The sequence below is a fragment of the Bubalus kerabau genome, chromosome 7, assembly GCF_029407905.1.
Source record: "Bubalus kerabau isolate K-KA32 ecotype Philippines breed swamp buffalo chromosome 7, PCC_UOA_SB_1v2, whole genome shotgun sequence".
Taxonomy (NCBI): Eukaryota; Metazoa; Chordata; class Mammalia; order Artiodactyla; family Bovidae; genus Bubalus; species Bubalus kerabau.
The window spans coordinates 55,799,143-55,819,928 of NC_073630.1; the positions used below are offsets into that span (position 1 = coordinate 55,799,143).

At 36.5% G+C, this 20,786-nt stretch overlaps 1 pseudogene; it reads right to left on the reverse strand.

Moving 5' to 3' along the window:
- Positions 1 to 10,183: 10,183 nt before the first annotated feature.
- LOC129657206 (DNA-directed RNA polymerase III subunit RPC4-like) lies at positions 10,184 to 11,274 on the reverse strand (annotated as a pseudogene).
- Between the last annotated feature and the right edge of the window lie 9,512 nt (positions 11,275 to 20,786).

Sequence of the window (20,786 nt, forward strand, 5' to 3'; positions counted from 1 at the left end):
AGAGTGAGACCCCACCCAACCATACACACAAAGGGATTCCTGAGCTCATAACGTGAGACACCAGAGGGAAGCCTCTCTCTCTCCACTGTGTAAGGACACCTAAAAGGATGGCTCTGAAACCTCAAAAGAGAGTTTTCACCAGAATCTGACCATGCTGAAACCCTGATCTTGGGCTTTCAGCCTTCAGAACCTTGAGAAAATAAATGTATGTTGTTTAAGTCACAGGGTCTTCAGTATTTTATTATGACAACCCAAGCTAAGACAGATTCCACCTAGAATAGTCTCGTTAGGATAAGGACATGGTAAAATTGCTAAGCCAGTGCTGATGCAGGGATATTACATGATGATGATGTTGACTAGGATTACATCTGCCAAATGAACATTGAACAGATGAATATAGATGCTGTACACATTGTTATAATTGGTTTTATTTTTCCTGTAATTTCACATGGAAGGCAGCTGTTAGGTACTCAGTTTCTGATGTCAGTCTAACAGGCAGTGAACCTCAGCTTTAGGTGTCAACGAATGAGATGTCATGGTTATGTCCATTTCATTTTGAAAAATTTTTTGTATGTAGACCGTGCTGTTGAGGATTGTTCCTTTTTTAAATAGTGATGACAGGTAACCACCATGTACTGTAAGCTCCTTGTAATTTTCTTGAAACAATATCAATGGATTTTTAATACTGGCTGGCATTTCCTGTATGATTGTTCATAGTCTCCTATAAATATAATCTTTAAAGTAATTGTTTTAATCTCATTGTTAATTAATGTTCTACTCTAATCTTCAAGTAATCAGTCTCTTCTTTCAGGATGCTGATGAAGTGATCATAATCTATTACTCTGTCCACTTCTTTAAATTTTGTATTTTCATCTTTATAAATTGTTCAATTCATTCAAACATTATTTATAGGGCTTTCGCTAAAATTACTTAAATTGTTCAGATTTTTTTTAATTGTTTTTTTTTAATATAATGATGCATTAACATAACACATTACTATATAGAAACTAGGTAATCAATAAGGACCTATTGTATAGCGCAAGGCACTCTTAATGCTCTGTAATAATCTACATGGGAAATGAATCTGAGAAAGAATAGATATATGCATATGTGTAATTGAATCACTTTGCTGAATACCTGAAAATATCACAGCATTGTAAATCAACTGTTATTTGATATAAAATAAAAAACTTTTAAATAAGTAAATGTAATGATGCAAGATCAGTATTTAAGGCCTGGCAGCATTCTATCTCTTTCAGATCCATATTAATGTACAATCTGAAGAATATAATACACAAATTTGTGACTTTGAAACCTGAAAATAGACCTTGTTGGAGAATATTCAATATGGATATGGTAATTTCTAATGAGATATGGGAAAAAGTCATCAGTCTAATCATGTAAAAATTTTAGTTTCTGGGACCAAAAGCATCCTATATGATTTGTGACATTTTAAATTGCAATCACTTGTTTTCTAGGGTACTGACTACTCTTCAGAATGAGACACCTACGACACTGATGTGGTTGTAAAGCTGCTATTTGTTGTTCTTTGACCACCAGAGTAGAAATATGCATTTTTGGAATGGCAACATAATTTATTTTTCTTGCCTTTTATTATTTATGTATTTATTTTTTGTGTACATGTAGTAATATTTGAGTAAGTCAAGTAATATAATTTTACAGCAAAGTATACATTCTTTAAATTCATTTTGCATGTTTTCAATAAAATTTTAAGTGATTTATTTTAAAGGAGTACTACATAATTATTTATTTGTATCACAATGGATTTCCAAGTGTTCAGATGATTAAATAAGTTGCCTCTTGAGGAACAGTGAAAAAATGAAACACTGTTTTGCTGCTTCATTAGTCTCCTAACCAAATAATGAAGGAAAAATATTTTGAAACAGTCAGAATTTAGCTTATTAAAACTATCCAAGTCAACATAAGACAAATGAATGCAATAAAAATTTATATATCTGTAGCATTTTTCATATTTGAATATGGTTAGAATTGCAAAGTCTATTTGTTAAAAATGTTGATTTTCATTAAATACTTTTTGACTTTAGGGCAGGTAGTCTTAAGCTTACTTTTAATTTCTAGCTTTTTCTTTTTTAATTTATTTAAAGTCCTATGCAAAGACATATTAATTATAAATTCACACTTTCACATTTTCAATATACATTTACTGAAAATCATTGTGAGTCAGGATACTTGGTTTGATAATCATATAAAAAACTGATATTAATAAACCACCTAAGATATGCTAAACCCTGTTGAAATATTTTACAGGTATTAACTCATTCACTTGTTCCAACAAAGGTAAATGACACTATAAGCACATTTAAAGATAAGGAAGCTGATTATTGGAAAAGTTAAATTATTTCTCCAAGGGCCTTGTGAGAAATTAGCAGAGATAAACCCATGCATGTTAGAATTTTGTTTTTGACTGGTGAACAAAACCCACTTATTTTAAGATGACTTATTAGCAGAATACACAAGATATGCCTACAAAACCCTGGTGCCTCAATCAACTCTGGAGATGAGGGCTTTCAGAGAGGTCATAACTGAACCTTCTAAATTGAATATTTAGAAGTTTGCCAAAGTAAGAAAGAAACTGGAATATTCTAGACAAGAAAGATACAACATATGAAAATTGAAGGCCACATGAAACAACTGGGCTTAATTAGGAAAGGTGGGAATTATGTGGCAACCGTAGTGTGACTAGTGTTGAGAGTGTGGGTGGGAGAAATCCAGAAGTTCAGTCATTTGTGTTAACAATGCAGTTGTGATCATATTTGCAATCTTTCTCATACACTAAACTTTAAGGCAGGGACTTGATGGCAGGGACTGTTTGTGTATCATTTACTCTCCTCTCAGCATCTACCTCAATGTTGTCTGCTTCTCAAGCAATACACATTTAATGGATGAATGACAGATGGAGACATGGCTTGATAGATGCATTGGACTTAGACTTGATAAAACCAAAAAGTTTCTTTGAGGTCCTTTTAAAGGTTCACTGTTTATAAAGAAGAGTGACAAGACTGCATTCTTTTATTTGCTTTTTTAGCAACATAATTCTGGGAGTAGTTTTGAAGGAGTCTTTGGAAGTAGCCTCTCATGGAAATAAATGTTAATTTAGATATAAATGTATGTTTTTACAATACTTCTGCTGCTGAGTGAATCTCGAGAACTCTCTGTTTCCTCCTCTATAAAATGATAGGATGAAACCATTAGGTAATCCTGCTCAGCAACTGTGTATCTTGAGTTAGAGCCCGAGAGCATGGATTTTACTGTGTTGAGATTTACACAATAGGCAAGACTTGCTTGGCAGAGAACACATGGCTGGAGCTTGGGAACTACAGAAAGATCAAGCAGGGACCATTTATGATAAAAACTACAAAAGAAACTTTAAAATGGTTACGCATGACTTATCCCAGGTTGAGTTCAGGGAAAGGATGAGTTTAGCACTTGGGATAAGTCTTATCAAAGAATATTCCTGAGAAAAGTACCACTATCTAAAATGTTCAAAAACAGTTTTCATACTCTGGGCCATAGGTCTCCTTAGTCTAGCAATTTATTGATATACTGCATAAAAATCCTACTTTGTCCAGCTGGCAAATTTGGTCCATTCCAGCTCACAACTCTTTTAAGAATTGCTAAATAAACTAGGGCCTCTAAAAGGTGATAAACTAACAATGGGAGAAAAATTCCAAATGGTTTCAACTAGGTGAGTTTTAAGATCATGATTTTTTTTTTTTTTTTTTTTTTTTTAGGATTCAAAGCAGAAATTATTTTCCAAAAATAAATTATTCTTTAATAAAACAATGTTTTAAAATAGTTAATGTCCTGCTATGCTTTATATGTGGAAACTAAAAAGAAATGATACAAATGAATTTATTTACGAAATAGAAACAGACTTGTAGAGAAAGAATTTAAGGTTATCGGGGGAGGGGTAGGCATAAGAGAGAGTTATGGAGTTTGGGATTGACACGTACACACTGGTACATTTGAAATGGCTAACCAATAAGGACCTACTGTATAGCACATGGAACTCTGCTCAGTGTTTATGTGGCAGCTTGGATGAAAGGGTAGTTTAAGGGAGAATGGATACATGTATATGTACAGCTGAGTCCCTTTGCTGTCCACCTGAAACTATCAAAACAATGTTGATCAGCTATACTCCAATATAAAATAAAAGGTTAAATAATAAAATAACTAATTTTATTCTTCTGAATATGTAATAAAAATAATGAGCAAAATTGATAATAATTCTAGAATAATAATTTATATTATCCATACAGACAACCTATAAATAGGCAGTCTTAAGTTCCTCTTTTTATTGTGTAAAAGATGACACTGAAGGGAGTAGGACGTTTTAAGTGATTTACCCCAAGCTACAAAATCCTAACACAATTTGGAACTAAATATCCAATTTATCTTAAAGAACCAGATTTTTTCTTTTTTTTTTTCTTTTTTTGTCTGTTAACTTTGACTTCTATTCCTAATCAATACCTGCTTTAAATGTAAGTTTTCTCCAGGCATTATGATTCTTAGTATGTGAAGTCTGTGGCACTGCTCACAGAACCAACAGCTGGCGTTCTCTGGGCTTGATACTTTCAGCAGTTGCTTTCAGAAATATTGAAGCCACACTCTTTCCCCCTCTACTTCTGTGCTTCTTGAGAACTCTTGATGTCATGCTATCTTTTCTGCAATGGCTGCTATGCATCTTTTCATAAATAATGTATTTTTGGTAAGGCTTCAACTTCTTTTGTTTCTTCTATTTCCCCGCTGACACCTGGTAGTATTTTGTTTACTTCCATTTTGTTTTCCAAGAAGGTATCTTCACCTTGGTGATGAGAACATTATTGCTTCCTCGTACCCATGCATTTCAAAATAGTGTATTTAGCACACCATTAGTTTTTCACTTGAAGTGAACAAACTGATTTATCCTGCCTTTATTTTTCCTTTCATGGACCTGTGGGAGTAAAGTGCTGTGATCATATTTTCTCTGCAGTCTTTCCTCATGTAATTTGAAAACTAGACCAAATATTTAGAGACCATAACACACCTTGCAAATGAAATGTGTCATAATGGTGGCTTGGATTAGCTGCTCTGAGAGTTCAGAGGGGTGGGGGATAACTTGAACCTGGGGTGTGCAGGAAAGGCATGGGAAAGGAACATTTTAGATCAGTTTTTAATAAAATTATGGTTGTGCTGTTTACTTAGAGCATAGTGGGGTGGTTAATAAGTTACAGAGTCTGAAAAAGTCATATTATTTTGGTTCCCCAGGACCTGAGGAATCTCTGATAGAGTGCTAAGATGCATTAAGTGCACAATAAATATTTACTGATTAGATGAATCTGCTAGTGCAGTTTGATGTAGTTCTCTTTTAATGGAGCAGAAAATGCAATTACTCTTTAGGGAACAATGGCTCAGATAAGACCACTGTTACTGAGTGATGGGTATGAAGATAAGAAAAAGTCATCTTTTAAAACAAAAGGTTATGAAAGTCAGTATATAATGAATGGGATATACTAACCCAGAAATGCTTCTCCTTCAGGAATGATCTGTAATAAATAGTTAACTTTTTTAGTTATTATTTGCTATTTGTTAGATATTGTGCCAAACTGTTCATATGCATTTTCCCATTAATGTTCATAACAGACTTATATGGTACCACCAGACACCCTAATCTACAAATGAAAGAAAGCAGGTGTAGTGAGGCAAAGACACACAAACTTGATCTATGTCAGAAGTGTATTCAAACTTCACTCTTTTAAAATAAAAAATATTTTATTGTCTTTTTTCATTATTTTTTTTAAATTTTGTATTGAAGTATATCTGAGTAACAGCAGTGTGATAGTTTCAGGTGGACAGCAAAGGGACTCAGCCGTACATATACGTGTATCCATTCTCCCCCAAACTCCACTTGCATCCAGGCTGCCACAGACTATTGAGAAGGGTTCCCTGTGCTATAAACTAGGTCCTTGACTCAACCTCTACTTTTAATCCAAGAAATACTACACTTTGAAGAAGATAGTGTCTGAAATATAGCAAGATAGAAACAACAATAAAAACTTCCTTATTTTTATTTTGCTCCTGCTCACCTGGAAAGCATCAAAGAGACTACATTTTCTGTTGTTCAGTCATTCTATCATGTGCGGCACTTTGAGATCCCAGGGACTGCAGCATGCCAGGCTTCTCTGTCCTTCACTCTCTTTGTTCAAACTCATGTTCATTGAGTCAATGATGCCATCCAACCATCTCATCCTCTGTCACTCCCTTCTCCTCTTGCCCTCATTCTTTCTCAGCATCAGAAACTTTTCCAGTGAGTCAGCTCTTCGCATCAGATGGCCAAATTATTAGAATTTTAGCTTCAGCATCAGTACTTCCAATTTATTCAGGGTTGATTTCCTTTAGCATTAACTAGTTTGATCTCCTTGCAGTCCAAGGGACTCTCAAGAGTCTTCTTCAACATCATAGTTCAAAAGCATCAATTGTTGGGCACTCAGCCTTCTTTATGGTCCAACTCTCACTTCCATAGGTAAGAAGTCATCTCACTTCCATAGATGACTACTGGAAAAAATCATAGCTTTGACTATATGGATCTTTGTCATCAAAGTGATGTCTCTGCTGTTTAATACACTGTCTAGGTTTGTCATAGGTTTTCTTTCAAGGAAAAACATCTTTTAATTTCATGGATACAGTCACCATCTGCAGTGATTTTAGAGCCCAAGAAAATAAAGCCTGTATTTAGCAGAGACAAACAATGGAAATTTGCAAGTAAAGTTCTTAAGAGCATTTATTAAGGCAAGTGTGAAAGGGAAAATTTATTTTGATCTTAGAAATCCTGACCTAGTTTTGTCAGTGGGAATGTTTCCATTTTATTCAGGGGTGTATAATAATCTATGTCAACCTATGAAACCCGTAGCTTAACCGAAAAATAATTAGACATATCCTATCTCTTTTGCTTATTATAGCAAGAAACCATAAGAAAGCCTTCCTAAGTCACCAGTGCAAAGAAATAGAGGAAAACAAAAGAATGAGAAAGACTAGAGATCTCTTCAAGAAAATTAGAGATACCAAAGGAACATTTCATGCAAAGATGGGTTCAATAAAGGACAGAAATGGTATGGACCTAGCAAAAGCAGAAGATACTAAGAAGAGGTGGCAAGAATACACAGAACTATACAAAAAAGATCTTAATGACACAGATAACCACAAGTCAATCCTAAAGGAAATCAGTCCTGAATATTCACTGGAAGGACTGATGCTTAGGCTGAAACTCCAATATTTTGGCCACCTGAGGAAACTGACTCATTGGAAAAGACTCGGATTCTGGGAAAGATGGAAGGTAGGAGGAGAAGGGGATGGGGATGAGACAGTTGGATGGTATCACTGACTCAATGGACATGCGTTGGAGTAAACTACAGGAGTTGGTGATGGACAGAGAAGCCTGGTATGCTGCAGTCCATGGAGGTCATAAAGAGTCAGACTGAACTGTACTCAACCACGATGGTGTGATCATTCACCTAGGGCCAGACATTTTGGTGTGCTAAGTCAAGTGGGCTTTAGGAAGCATCCCTACAAACAAAGCTAGTGGAGGTGATGGGATTCCAGCTAAGCTATTTCAAATCCTAAAAGATGATGCTGTGAAAGTGCTACAATCAATGTGACAGCAAATATGGATAACTCAGTAGTAATCACAGGGCTCTAAAAGATCAATTTTTACTCCAATCCCAAAGAAAGGCAGTGCCAAAGAATGTTCAGACTACCACACAACCACACTCATTTCACATGCTAGCTAAGTAATGCTCAAAAATTCTCCAAGCTAGGCTTCAACAGTATGTGAACTGAGAACTTCCAGATGTTCAAGCTGGATTTATAAAAGGCCAGAAATAAGATTGCCAAATCAGTTGGATCATAGAAAAGCAAGAGAGTTCCAAAAGAACATCTACTTCTGCTTCATTGAATACACCAAAGCCTTTGACTGTGTGAATCAAAACAAACTGAAAAATCCTTGAAGAGGTGGGAATATCAGACCATCTCACCTGCCTCCTGAGAAATCTGTGTGCTGGTCAAGAAGCAACAGTTAGAACCAGACATGAAACAATGGACTGGTTCAAAATTGGGAAAAGAGTATGTCAAGGCTGTATATTGTCACCTTGCTTATTTAAATTATACAGAGTGCATCATGTGAAATACCAGGCTGGATGAACCACAAGCTGGAAACAAGATTGCTGGGAGAAATATCAATAATGTCTGATATGCAAATGGCACCACCTTTATAGCAGAAAGCAAAGAGGAACTAAAAATGAAAAAGCTAGAATGAAAAACTTGCTTAAAACTCAACATTAAAAAACTAAGATCATGGCATCCGGTGCCATCACTTCATGGCAAATAGATGGGGAAACAGTGGAAACAGTGACAGACTTTAGTTTTTGGGGCTCCAAAATCACTGCAGATGCTGACTGAAGCCATGAAATTAAAAGATGCTTACTCCTTGGAAGAAAAGCTATGACAAACCTAAACAACATTATTAAAAAGCAGAGATACCACTTTGCCAACAAAGGTCCATATAGTTAAAGGTATGAATTTTCCAAAAGTCATGTATGGATGTGGAACTATAAAGAGTTGACTATAAAGAAGTCAACTTGAGCACCAAAGAATTGATGCTTTTGAACTGGGGTGTTGGAGAAGACTTTTGAGAGTCCCTTGGACTGCAAGGAGATCCAACCAGTCCATCTTAAAGGAGATCAGTCCTGGGTGTTCACTAGAGGAACTGATGTTAAAGCTGAAACTCCAATACTTTGGCCACCTGATGTGGAGAGCTGACTCATTTGAAAAGACCCTGATGCTGGGAAAGATTGAGGGCAGGAGAAGAAGGGGGTAACAGAGGATGAGATGGTTGGATGGCATCACCAACTCAATGGACATGAGTTTGAGCAAGCTCTGGGAGATGGTGAAGGACAGGGAGGACTGACGTGCTTCATTCAATGGAGTTGCAAAGTCAGACATGACAGAGAGACTGAACAACAACAATATTTTATTATCAGTAAACACTTATCTTGATAAGTTGATCACTACTGTGACTTTTAAATTCTACTCCTAAACACTGTCAATCACATTATCAAGTCATATGTTCAATTTTTATTTTGGTGGTAAGCACAAGTTATGTTTCTAACTGCATATTTTTTTTGCCATCAAAAATTCAGTTTCTTTCGATCTTGGCTATATGGGCTGCAGACTATATGCATAGACAGGGCTACAAAGGCACAATTTTTTTTTTTTTGTACTGTTGATCACCTTTGACCACATATATACCATTTCTTAAATTTCTTTCAGCTACTTGAAATATTAAATATTTCAAATAAAGAATGATCATATATCCCAGCAATGAATTCCCAAAAGTCATTCATACTGCTCAGTATTTTGATTTTAAGTAAAGTACAATATAAATATTCTATGAATATTTGAATTATTAACTACTGATAACACATCACCTTTTTTTTTTTTTTGGTAAGAGAAACTAACCTAACATTAATTGAGCACCTACTTGTATGTCTGGCTTCAGCAAGGAGTTTTCATTGAGATTATTCCATTTCATCCCCATACCAACTTGATGAGGTAGATATCATCCTCATTTTTGTCAGAAGAGGACTATGAAACTCAGAAAGGTTACAGAGTTTGTCCAATTACACACTTAGTAACAGAGAGAGCAGGGACTGAGTCTCAGACTCAAAAGACCACTGCCCTTTCCCTCAAGAGACTCAAGAGACTCTCTGTCATCTCTCAGGAGTGATGAGAGAGCCAAAGATGCTGCAGCCCTTCTTACTTTTCCTACCTGAGAACCAATTGTTACCAAGAGAAGGATCCTGTTCTTTCCCACAGATACCTCTCCACCTGGGAGGACGCAGCCTGTTGAAAATAGCAGGGACAAGCCCTCCAGCAGTGAGGGTGCATGCTTTGGGAAGATTATGCCTTATTCACAGTTGCCATGGGAAGGCTATGCCTCGTTCACAACTGCTGTAGGAGGGAGCTACATGGGGTAGAGCAAACTGGGACAATGGCTAGAGTGGGTGGGCTAAACAGGCCGCTTCTGGGTGGAACAGATATGAGAACATAACGTTTGGAGCAGGCAGCAATCATGGACACAGTCACCACCATTCTCCATCTGCTCATTTTACTGGTGTTTGTGATCCAATAGGGATTCAAAATTGGGAGAGCAGATGAGTTTGCACTTTGCATATTCCAAGACTGTCATCTCACTCATTCTATTGTCTCAAAAGCCCATGGCCACCAGTTCCTGCAGGAAAGAGCAGACTGTCCCCACCATCACATCCAGAGTGACTTTGCCCGGGAGGTACTGCCCCTGCCCTGATGTGTGGGTGAGCAACTTATCACTGACACTCTGTCAGGTCAGCCAGGGTACAAGCATTCACTGGCAACCTGGTTTCCTGCTTTTCATCCTGCTTTATAACCACCATCTGTCCATCCTTATTCGACACCTTTGTCTTGATGTCCTGAAGAGGCAGCTGGCTGGGAGCCAGTCTGGCAGCTGCAGGAACAGCAACTCTTCCTCCTGCATGAGGCTTAGCTTCCTGAGCAGCCCTGAGGCAGATCCATCCTTTGGGAGGCCAGAGATCTTCCTGGCTACTCTAGGGGAGCCTTCATCTTGGTCTCCTTCTTCTCATCTCATGGCTTCTCTTTCATTTTCCCAGGAGGCATGTCATCTCCAAGTCCTCTTCCTTGGGGCCAGCCAGCCAAGGTTTAACATCTGATTCTCCATTCTCTTCCTTAAAAAGCCAGCTCAAGTGGGTCAGCCACCATGGGCTTCCCTGGTAGCTCAGTTGGTAAAGAATCTGCCTGCAATGCAGCTTTTATTGGATGGGGAGATCTCCTGGAGAAGAAAATGACAACCCACTCCAGTATTCTTGCCTAGAAAATTTCAATGACAGAGGAAACTGGAGGGCTACAGTCCCTTAGGTTGCAAAGAGTCGGACACAACTTAGCGATTAAACCAACACCACACAGCCCAATGGTAGCTGCACAGGCATATATTGAGTGTCATTACTCAGCCTAAGGTCATCAATAAAATCATACTTCTCCTGCCTGCACAGGATTGGTTTTGTTTCTTCATCTGTCTCCCTATTCTCTTTTGCAATTCTTGTAGTGAGAGGGCCCCATGTCCAACACATCCACGGTCATATCCCAGCTCCCCTTTTACTTCATCATATTGGCTATTCCTTGCTCAAAGTTGGAGTGGGACTGAGTCATTTCTAGGGACTCCCAGTTCCATCCACGGCCCTCTTTCTGTTGGTCATTCACACTTTTTCAACACAGAGCACTGATCTGGGCTTCCTGTGTTTCCCACTAGTTATCTATTTTACAAACGGTAGTATATATATCAGAGAAGGCAATGGCACCCCACTCCAGTACTCTTGCCTGGAAAATCCCATGGATGGAGGACCCTGGTGGGCTGCAGTCCATGGGGTCGCTAAGAGTTGGACACAACTGAGCGACTTCACTTTCACTTTTCACTTTTATGCATTGGAGAAGGAAATGGCAACCCACTCCAGTGTTCTTGCCTGGAGAATCCCAGGGATGGGGGAACCTGGTAGGCTGCCACCTATGGGGTCGCACAGAGTCAGACATGACTGAAGTGACTTAGCAGCAGCAGCAGCAGTATATATATATGTCAATGATACTCTCTCAATTATCCCACCCTCCTTATTTCCCCTCCATGTCCACATGCCCATTCTCTACATCTGTGTCTCTATTCCTGCCCTGTAAATAGGTTCATCTGTACCATTTTTCTAGACTTCACACATATGCGTTAATATACAATATTTGTTTTTCTCTTTCTGACTTTCTTCACTCTGTATGACAGACTCTAGGTCCAAGCATGATTGTGATTGCTGGTTACACAAATTTATAATGGCAGTAGGTAATTGCACTGAATCCATTATAGCAGCATATATTTCCAAAGAATATATTTTATAAGTAAAAATCTCTTAACTTTAATAATTATATTGATAAGTAATAAGCAAGCAATAAGAATTATATAAATAAAATCATAAAATATTTATTTAAAAAAATAACACACAAAGCCTATATGCTTAAAACAATAAGCTCTTTTAGGCTCACATGTGTATGGGTTGGCTAGGGGATCACCTAGTCTCTAAGGGCCCAGAGATACCCACTTGCACATCTATATTTAGCAGCAGGCAACTAGGTAGTTCTGTTTGTCCTGGCTGGACTGTAAATTATGAGATTTTTTTTTTTAATTGTCTAGCAGGTTGGCTCACATTTAATTTTTCTCAGAGTACAGTTAGAGAAACAAAAGTGAGAACACAGGTGTTCTTGATGTCTTGTTTGGAAATGGAATACTGGCATTTCTTTCATACTCTATTGACCACAGCAAATCACAAAGCCAGCCCGCATTTAAAGGTTCATGAAATAAGGTCCAACTCTTCTAAAGTTACAATGCCATGTTATATATTATCAAAGGAATAGTCACAAGGAAGTAAACAGGATCTGGGACATTTTTATAAAAATTGAATTTTTTTTCCACTAATTTTGGTATATTTTTACATATGTAAATCTTTGAAGAGGGTGGTGCTGGAGAAGACTCTTGAGAGTCTCTTGGACTGAAAGGAGATCCAACCAGTCCATTCTAAAGGAGGTCAGTCCTGGGTGTTCTTTGGAAGGAATGATGCTAAAGCTGAAACTCCAGTACTTTGGCCACCTCATGCGAAGAGTTGACTCATTGGAAAAGACTCTGATGCTGGGAAGCACTGGGGGCAGGAGGAGAAGGGAATGACAGGATGAGATGGCTGGATGGCGTCACCGACTCGATGGATGTGAGTTTGAATGAACTCCGGGAGTTGGTGATGGACAGGGAGGCCTGGTGTGCTGCAATTCATGGGGTCACAAAGAGTCGGACACGACTGAGTGACTGAACTGAACTGAACTGTCTCTGACAATCTTAACAATTTTATGTCTGTATGTCTTTTATTTCTGTCCTATTTTTAAATTTTTCTTTATATAGTTTTTTTGGATATTTTAATAGTTTAGTAATAGTCAAGTCTGATGCTTACCTACTTGAAGTTTTAGTCTCTCAGTCATGTCCGACTCTTTGTGACCCAATGGACTGCAGCCTGCCAGGTTCATCTGTCCATGGAATTCTCCAGGCAACAATACTGGAGTGGATAGTCATTCTCTTCTACAGGGGTCTTCCTGACCCAGGGATTGAACCCAACTCTCCAATGTTGCATTCAGATTCTTTACTGTCTGAGTTATCAGGGTCTACTTAATTGGCTGTTACTATTCTTTTCCTACACATTAGCATATTTATATTCCTATATAATAATAATTTAGCTTCATCTCATAAGTTTTGAGAAGTTATAATTTTTGTATATTTAAGTATAAAGATTTTCTAATTTCAAGTATAGGTTCTTTCTTTTTTGGTATAAATTATTTATTAATGTGTTTTAAATTTTTAAAAATGTACTTGAAATATCTTAACTTTTAGATATATTTTCTAGCATAATAGCATTGTGTCCAGAGAATGTAAACTGAATCTTAATATAGATGATTCTCACTGCAGTCCATAGAGTCAGAAAGAGTAGGACACAGCTGGGCCACTGAGCAACAGCAAATGTACTATAGAAGTAAGTCAGACAGGCACAAAATAAAACATACCTACGACTCCATTCATATATAAAGTTCAAAACAAGCCAAACCATTGCTTATCCTTGGAGAGTATGTAGTGACTAGGTGAAGGCATAATGGAGATTTTGACAATGCTGGTGATATTTTCCTTCTTGATCAAGGTCCTACTTGCAATTGGTAATTTGTGAAAATTTATTAAGCTGTTTATACTTGTGATTTATGCACATTTTAATACATTTGTTATATTTCAGTTAGAAGTTGGAAATCTCAATGAACTTGTTTATAGCAGATTAGATAGAGCTGAAGAGAGGATTAGTAGAATAAATATGAATTTAAGTAATTATGACTTTACAGCATAGAGATTCAAAGAGATAAAATTATGAATAAGAGTTTACAAGATATATAGAAGAAAATGAGAATGCTACAATTACACATTCATCTTTCTAATGTATCTTTACCACTCCTCTCATTGGAGCAGAGTCTAGTCCCTCAAGGCTTGAATCTGGTATGGCCCTGGGACACTCTTTGACCAAAAGAATGTGGCAAAAATGATACTGTTTTTATTTTCAAGTCTACTATTGGAAAGCCTTGCAATCAAGTAGCCCCTAAACTGCAAGCAACCGCTTGGTCAACGTGTCACACTTCCACAGACTTAATAAGAAGACAGTCAGACCAAATGGTTTTGGACAGTTTATAATGTTTAGTAGAGCAGGCAGCTTGAACTTCTTGCTTTCATTATTTCTCTTACCTTCCAAGTCCCATAGGGGTAATTTAACATTGGCCTAGGGGAATTCTAAACACACAGCTAATATGCGTCCAGCTTGGGAACCCCAAATGACAACCCACTCCAGTATTCTTGCCTGGAGAATCCCAGGGACAGGGGAGCCTGGTGGGTTGCCGTCTATGGGGTTGCACAGAGTCGGACACGACTGAAGCGACTTAGCAGCAGCAGCAGCAGCAGCAGTAAGCATCTAGAGGATGAAAACGTATGTGGAAAATCAGGATCCATTCCATCTAAGGACTGTTATAAACAAGTGGAAGAAACTCTCAGCTGAATTCAGCTTAAATTGCTGACTTACATATTGTGAGTAAACAATAAACTAAGTTTGGAGATGATTTGTTCTAATGTTGGTGATCTATTGTATCTACATAACATTAGATAACTGAAACAAAGTTGTTAAGAATCATGAAAGAAAATATCTCAAACCATAGCTGGCTACTTCAAAGAATAAGAAAGAAAAAGTCCTACTCTTGCGATCCCATGAACTACAGTCTGAATTTTAGCCTGCCAGGCTCCTCTGTCCATGGGATTCTCCAAGCAAGAATACTGGAGTGGCTTGCCATTTCCTTTTCCAGGGCATATTTCCCTACCTAGGAATTGAACGCAGGTCTCCCGCATTGCAGGCAGATGCTTTACCATTTGAGCTATACAGTTGTTTGGTACAAAGTGCTTATCAATAATCTCATTCTTCTTCTAGAACAATTTTTGTAAAAATAGTTTTTAGAAGCTATTTAGTGGGAAAAAATGTATCCCTGTAAATAAAACATTAGCCAGTGGTTCTTTATCATAAGCGGTTAAGTTAAAACTAATAAAACCCATTTTTATAGGCATCACTATATATTTTAAATTTTTTTCTTTCATTAAGATTTTGTGCCAATGAGAAGTGTCATTAGGATATACCTATTTATGCTGGTTAATAGCACCTGCATTTGTTTGATGTGGACCTGGTCAGTTCAACTGCGATTTTTTTTTTTTTCTTTTGTTTGTGGTGGAATGAAGCAGAATATCCAAATCTTATAATTATAGAGATTGTCCTTTCATTTATTCCACAACCATGCACTATTCACAGTGAGTAAATTACACCAGGTGAAAAATGAAGCACTCACAAGGCCCTCCTATGCCTTTGTCATCTTGCCTTCACTATATTTCCCTTCAGTCATTCTGTTCCTACTATGTTAGCCTCCTTGCTGTCCTTCAGTGACAGAAGTTTGTCCCTTTTTCCTGGAAAGTTCTTTTTCAACATAACTGTATGCCAGGCTTTCTTTTGTCTTTTTCAGCCCTTTGGTCAAATGCCATTGTATTAGCAACTCATTCCTTCACCAACAGCATCCCTCCCTATGACAATATCATATTTTCCCCCACAGCACTTATCATCATTAACAGATGATTTTGAAAAAACAGTACTATTTGTTGTCCTTGTTCTCCCTTATCTGTCTTTCTTCCTGAAAGCAAGCTTCAAAGACATGGATTTTTGTTTTGATTACTATAATGTTCTTAGCACTTGGAACAGTTCCTAATCATAGTAGGTACACACATGAATGAATGAATGGATGCATGAACTAATAGTGCACAGTGAAATCAGCCTCTGATTTCAAAAAAGGAAACCCCAGCATTGTGGTGACTTATAATAAAGTTTTATTTATTGCATTGGCTAAATACCCCGATCTCGTTCTAGGAGTTGATGGAGCCTTCACCATCAGATACATTGCCTTTCGGGGATTAAGCCAACTTCACGCTATTTCTTAAATTCTCCCACTCAAAAATGATAAATAGAAAACTCAGTCACATTTCACTGTCCATGGAAAATAGATTATAGCTACCTGTGCCAAAGAAGGCAGGCTCTGATAATGGTAGAGATCATATTTGTATACAGTGGTTAGGGAAGACCTCCTAGAGAGAATAACATTGGAACTGAGCTCAGATTTCTTTCTAGAAGCCATCAGCTATGGTGTTCTAAGACATGATTTAGATCCCAGTTCTATGTTATCTGCCAAAAATTAATAGAGCTAAACTTATCTCTTAGTATAATGGCATTAAGCGAGATATTTCATATGCATAACTTAGCACAGGTTCTAGAAATTAATAAATACTCAAAAATGCTGTCTATTATTAATATCATTATCACTGACATTTAAAAACATTTTGAATTAAACAGTCAGTCTTTCTTCAAACAGTGAAATATAAAAACATATCTAAAGGGAGTAGATCAGTACTGGATGGATTTTTTTCATAAAGAGGACCATTCATGATGTTAGGACCCTCTCAAAAGAGGTAAGCTTTGAATCATGTTTGATTGAAACACTGGCTACACACTAATCTGTATGAAAGGTGGATAATGCTCTTGAAATCAGAGCAATGATGGGAGCACACATGGAATATATTGAAGCCAGTTATTTATTAAACACCAGGCAAATAAACCCTGCCAGAAATAGAGGGTCAAATTTGTATTCAAAGTTTATGTTTTAAAACTCACATACCACAAACAGTATCTGGAGATATTTGTAGAAATATATTGCTCAGTAATAACAGTTAATGCCAGAGATAGAGAAGATCAACAAAGCATTCATCTCAATTACTTTGAAGCAGAAGACAAATTTTCAAAAAGGTAGTCATGCACAAGCATGTGCTATAAACTAGAATATTTTAAAAAAGATTAATATGGTAATATCAATAATTGTATAATGCTAAAATACTGACTACTAAGGAGGAGGAAAAATTACTGTTATTGTATTATGGGAGGAAAGCTCTGTGAAGATAGTTTGGAGGAAATTTTGACGTGATGCATTTAGACTGGAGAAGGGTGACAATGAATTCATACACAAAAACAAATAAATAGAAGCAGTTACACTCTCTGTACTGTTCTGTACTTCCCATATTGTTTTATCCTCAATAATGAAAGTTTAAGATAATTAAGCATGTTGGTTAAACACATACTACTCATTAATAGAGTAATTACCATAGATTTCTACAGTAAGATAAGAGTGTATATCTTAATACTCGATTTATTATACAAAAACATTGTGTTCTTTAACTCCTTATTATAACTCATGAGGATTGCTAGAATTTAGCTCATAGAATTACTGGAAAGCCTACTTGAAGTTATGCTGTACAAAAAAGAGTTAAGAAGATAGAGGAATACGATCGAATATGGTTGCTTATCATCATATGATACCAATTAGTGTTTCACTAACACTGATTATTAAGGAGCACAGTGTGACTTACATTTCCATTTCCACTTAACACATTTTCTTTAGGTGTTTAGTTGTTCACGGGTATGAGAATTTACTTTGCCATTCACTGAGATCTCAGTTGGAGCTCTGACATTCCTGACTTATCAGAGCTTTTTCCACTTCAAGAAAAAAAATTACCATTCCTCAAGGCACTAAATTACTTTTAGTATTACAATTGCTAGTCCTTTGTCTCTCCTTGATCCTCTGACATTTTTTTCATGTCTCCTCTTGTAGTGCACTTGAGCAGAGCTATTTTGATTAAATAACTCCCCAGAGGACTGAGATTATAATACAATAGTCTTCCAAACAGGTTATTCTTGAGTACATATTGCCATTATGCAGTGCAGATATAGCATCAGTATTTCATAAATGCATGTTTCTATGAAATCTGCCAAGTAGATGAATATCTCTTTCATTGTTCCTGACATCATTGAATTATAAATAATAAAGTGAAGCTCAAATTGTTTATTTGCAATGGAAGAGCTCTGAGAAAAATTTCAGTTATCAATGATATAGCAACCTCTAGAAAAGACAGGAACTTTAAAATTACAGTGAACACTATCTGAAATAATTCCTCTTAAATTTGGCAATTGCTCAAAATTGCCATACATCAACTCTCCAAATCCAATAGAGTTAAAATGAATGGTGAGTACATACTTATTCAAGTCACTTTTCTTTTTTTCCAGAACCAATCTGCTTCAGTGTTTTGAAGTTAAGATAGTATTAGATGGGTGAAGCGATTACTAACTAGCACGGTTTGACCAAGGCAGACTCTTCACTACTAGTCAGATTCTTTATTCTTCTGAGAACGTGGTTACAACAGTTCCCAGGAACAGTATTCTTCCTTTCTTATGTCAAATGATCACTTTCATTGCACATGGAAAACTTCAAACATTAAACAAAATATGAGACAATTTAAATCTCAAGAATTGGACTTCTTAAGTAAAATAAAGTCAAAAGTAAAATTTTTATCAGTGTGATTAATTATTATTCTCTTCCATCTTTTCATGTAGTTAGCATTTTAGTAGAGACAATTGTATGTTAAATCTTCAAGGCATTAAGTGAAAGGCCAATGAAGCCTGATTCAGTTTTAAAGTTCCCATTTCTTATAGTTATCTTACTCCTAGACTCAGAAAAACTAAAAATTCTTGGCATGTTAAAAAGTAAGGAAAACTACAAAGTTTCAGTTGTGTAAGAAGATAAGTCGTGGAGATCTAATGGACAACCATGTGACTATATTAACAATATTGTACTGTACCCTTGAAATCTGCTAAGGGAGTAGATCAAAATTTTATCACTGCACACACAAAAAATAGGAAAAAGTAACTATGTGAACTTATGGGTATCTTAATTAGCTAAGTGTGAATATTTTACTATATATAGTATATCAAATCATGAAGTTGTACACTTAGATATATACAATGTTTGCTGCTAAGTCGCTTCAGTCGATTCCAACTCTGTGCGACCCCATAGATGGCAACCCACCAGGTTCCCCCATCCCTGGGATTCTCCAGGCAAGAACACAGGAGTAGGTTGCCATTTCCTGCTCCAATGCATGAAAGTGAAAAGTGAGAGTGAAGTCGCTCAGTCGTGTCCGACTCGTAGCGACCCCATGGACCGTAGCCCACCGGGCTCCTCTATCCATGGGATTTTCCAGGCAAGAGTACTGGAGTGGGAACTGTCAATTATACCTCAATAAAGCCAGAAAAAAATTTTAAAGTAAGCAAAGCTGTAAATCAGTGACAAAGTGCAAAAAACCTGTTTCTTTGAGGAACAGACCACTCAGAAACTTTGCATATGCTCTCAAAATGCTTTGTTAAAAAAAGAAAAGAAAAGAAAAGAAAAGTCCTGTATTCTTTTTAGGTTATTAATTGGAGCACAGTCTGGTTGCTAATTTAATTTTGAGAGATTTAACGCATTTTAGAAAGGTTAGGAACTTGTGTGTTCAGTGGTATTTGGCTCTGTAGGGGGATATTTTACCTGCTGAGCCATCCATGAGGAAGCCCCTAGGAACTTAGATTTGTTTATTTTATATCTCCTTCTTGTGTTAGGGCTAATAGTAGAAACCAGAGAGAATGACAACAGAATTGTAGAGCTAGCTGAAGGAAATAAAAACCTATTTTAGAATTTAGTCAATTAAAGGTAAAAGTAAAATCTGGTGGCTTATTTTACTTGCTACTTTCACCTCAAAATAACAACTTAATCATGGTTAGGTACCTATCTAGCTTTTTTTCTGTATGGCAGGATATACTTATTAAATCATGCATTAGCAAACTTTTATGAACTTAGGGAAGGGTGCAAGCACTCTGATTTTCCCATTGAAGTATATACTAAATACATTTTAACTAAAACATTTAAAATATACACTTCGTTTCTAGAATTTCCTGAGCTGTATTTTTCTATTAACAATGAATAAGATCAATGGTAGTTTGGAGGCAGTAGTTGCTTCAAGGATAAAATTATTTTTTTTTGAGGCGGGGGGGAGGAATTAAAAGGAAAGGCTGCTGTATCCTGACTCATCTCTACTGACGGAACAATACTGCAACCGATTTACTTCACTTTCACCAATCTGTCATCATTTTCCCTGTGATCCCACAGCTATTACGGTTTCTTTTGATTTGACCAAACAAGAATACTGAAAAAGAACATTTACTGTATATCTAAATTAATGAAACTAGGGGTAGAAAGAGAATCATTGTACCACTTGAGATATTTTTGCTCTCATAAAAGATGGAGGTGCTCATAAGGTCAAGAGCTCTTTCAGTTATAACTTCCAAGCATTCTAGCAACAAAAAAAGGTAAGTTCTATATTTTACTGTGCTTCTTAAATTTCTTCTTTTTATTTTTGATATTCTATTTATAGTACTTGAAAATACAATAGACACACCAAAAAAACCCAACTTTCCCTTTTCTCTTGTCTGAACATAAAAATTCTGAATATTTTCATAAAATGTCTTATTATTTTTTCATTTTGCACTCAGTCTTTGTAAAATAAATATTGAAAAGTTATACATAATAGTATATGCTTCAAGTATATTTTGTACTTTAACATTTGTATAAAATGTTCTTTCTCTTTTCACTAATTATTTCATACTATTAAC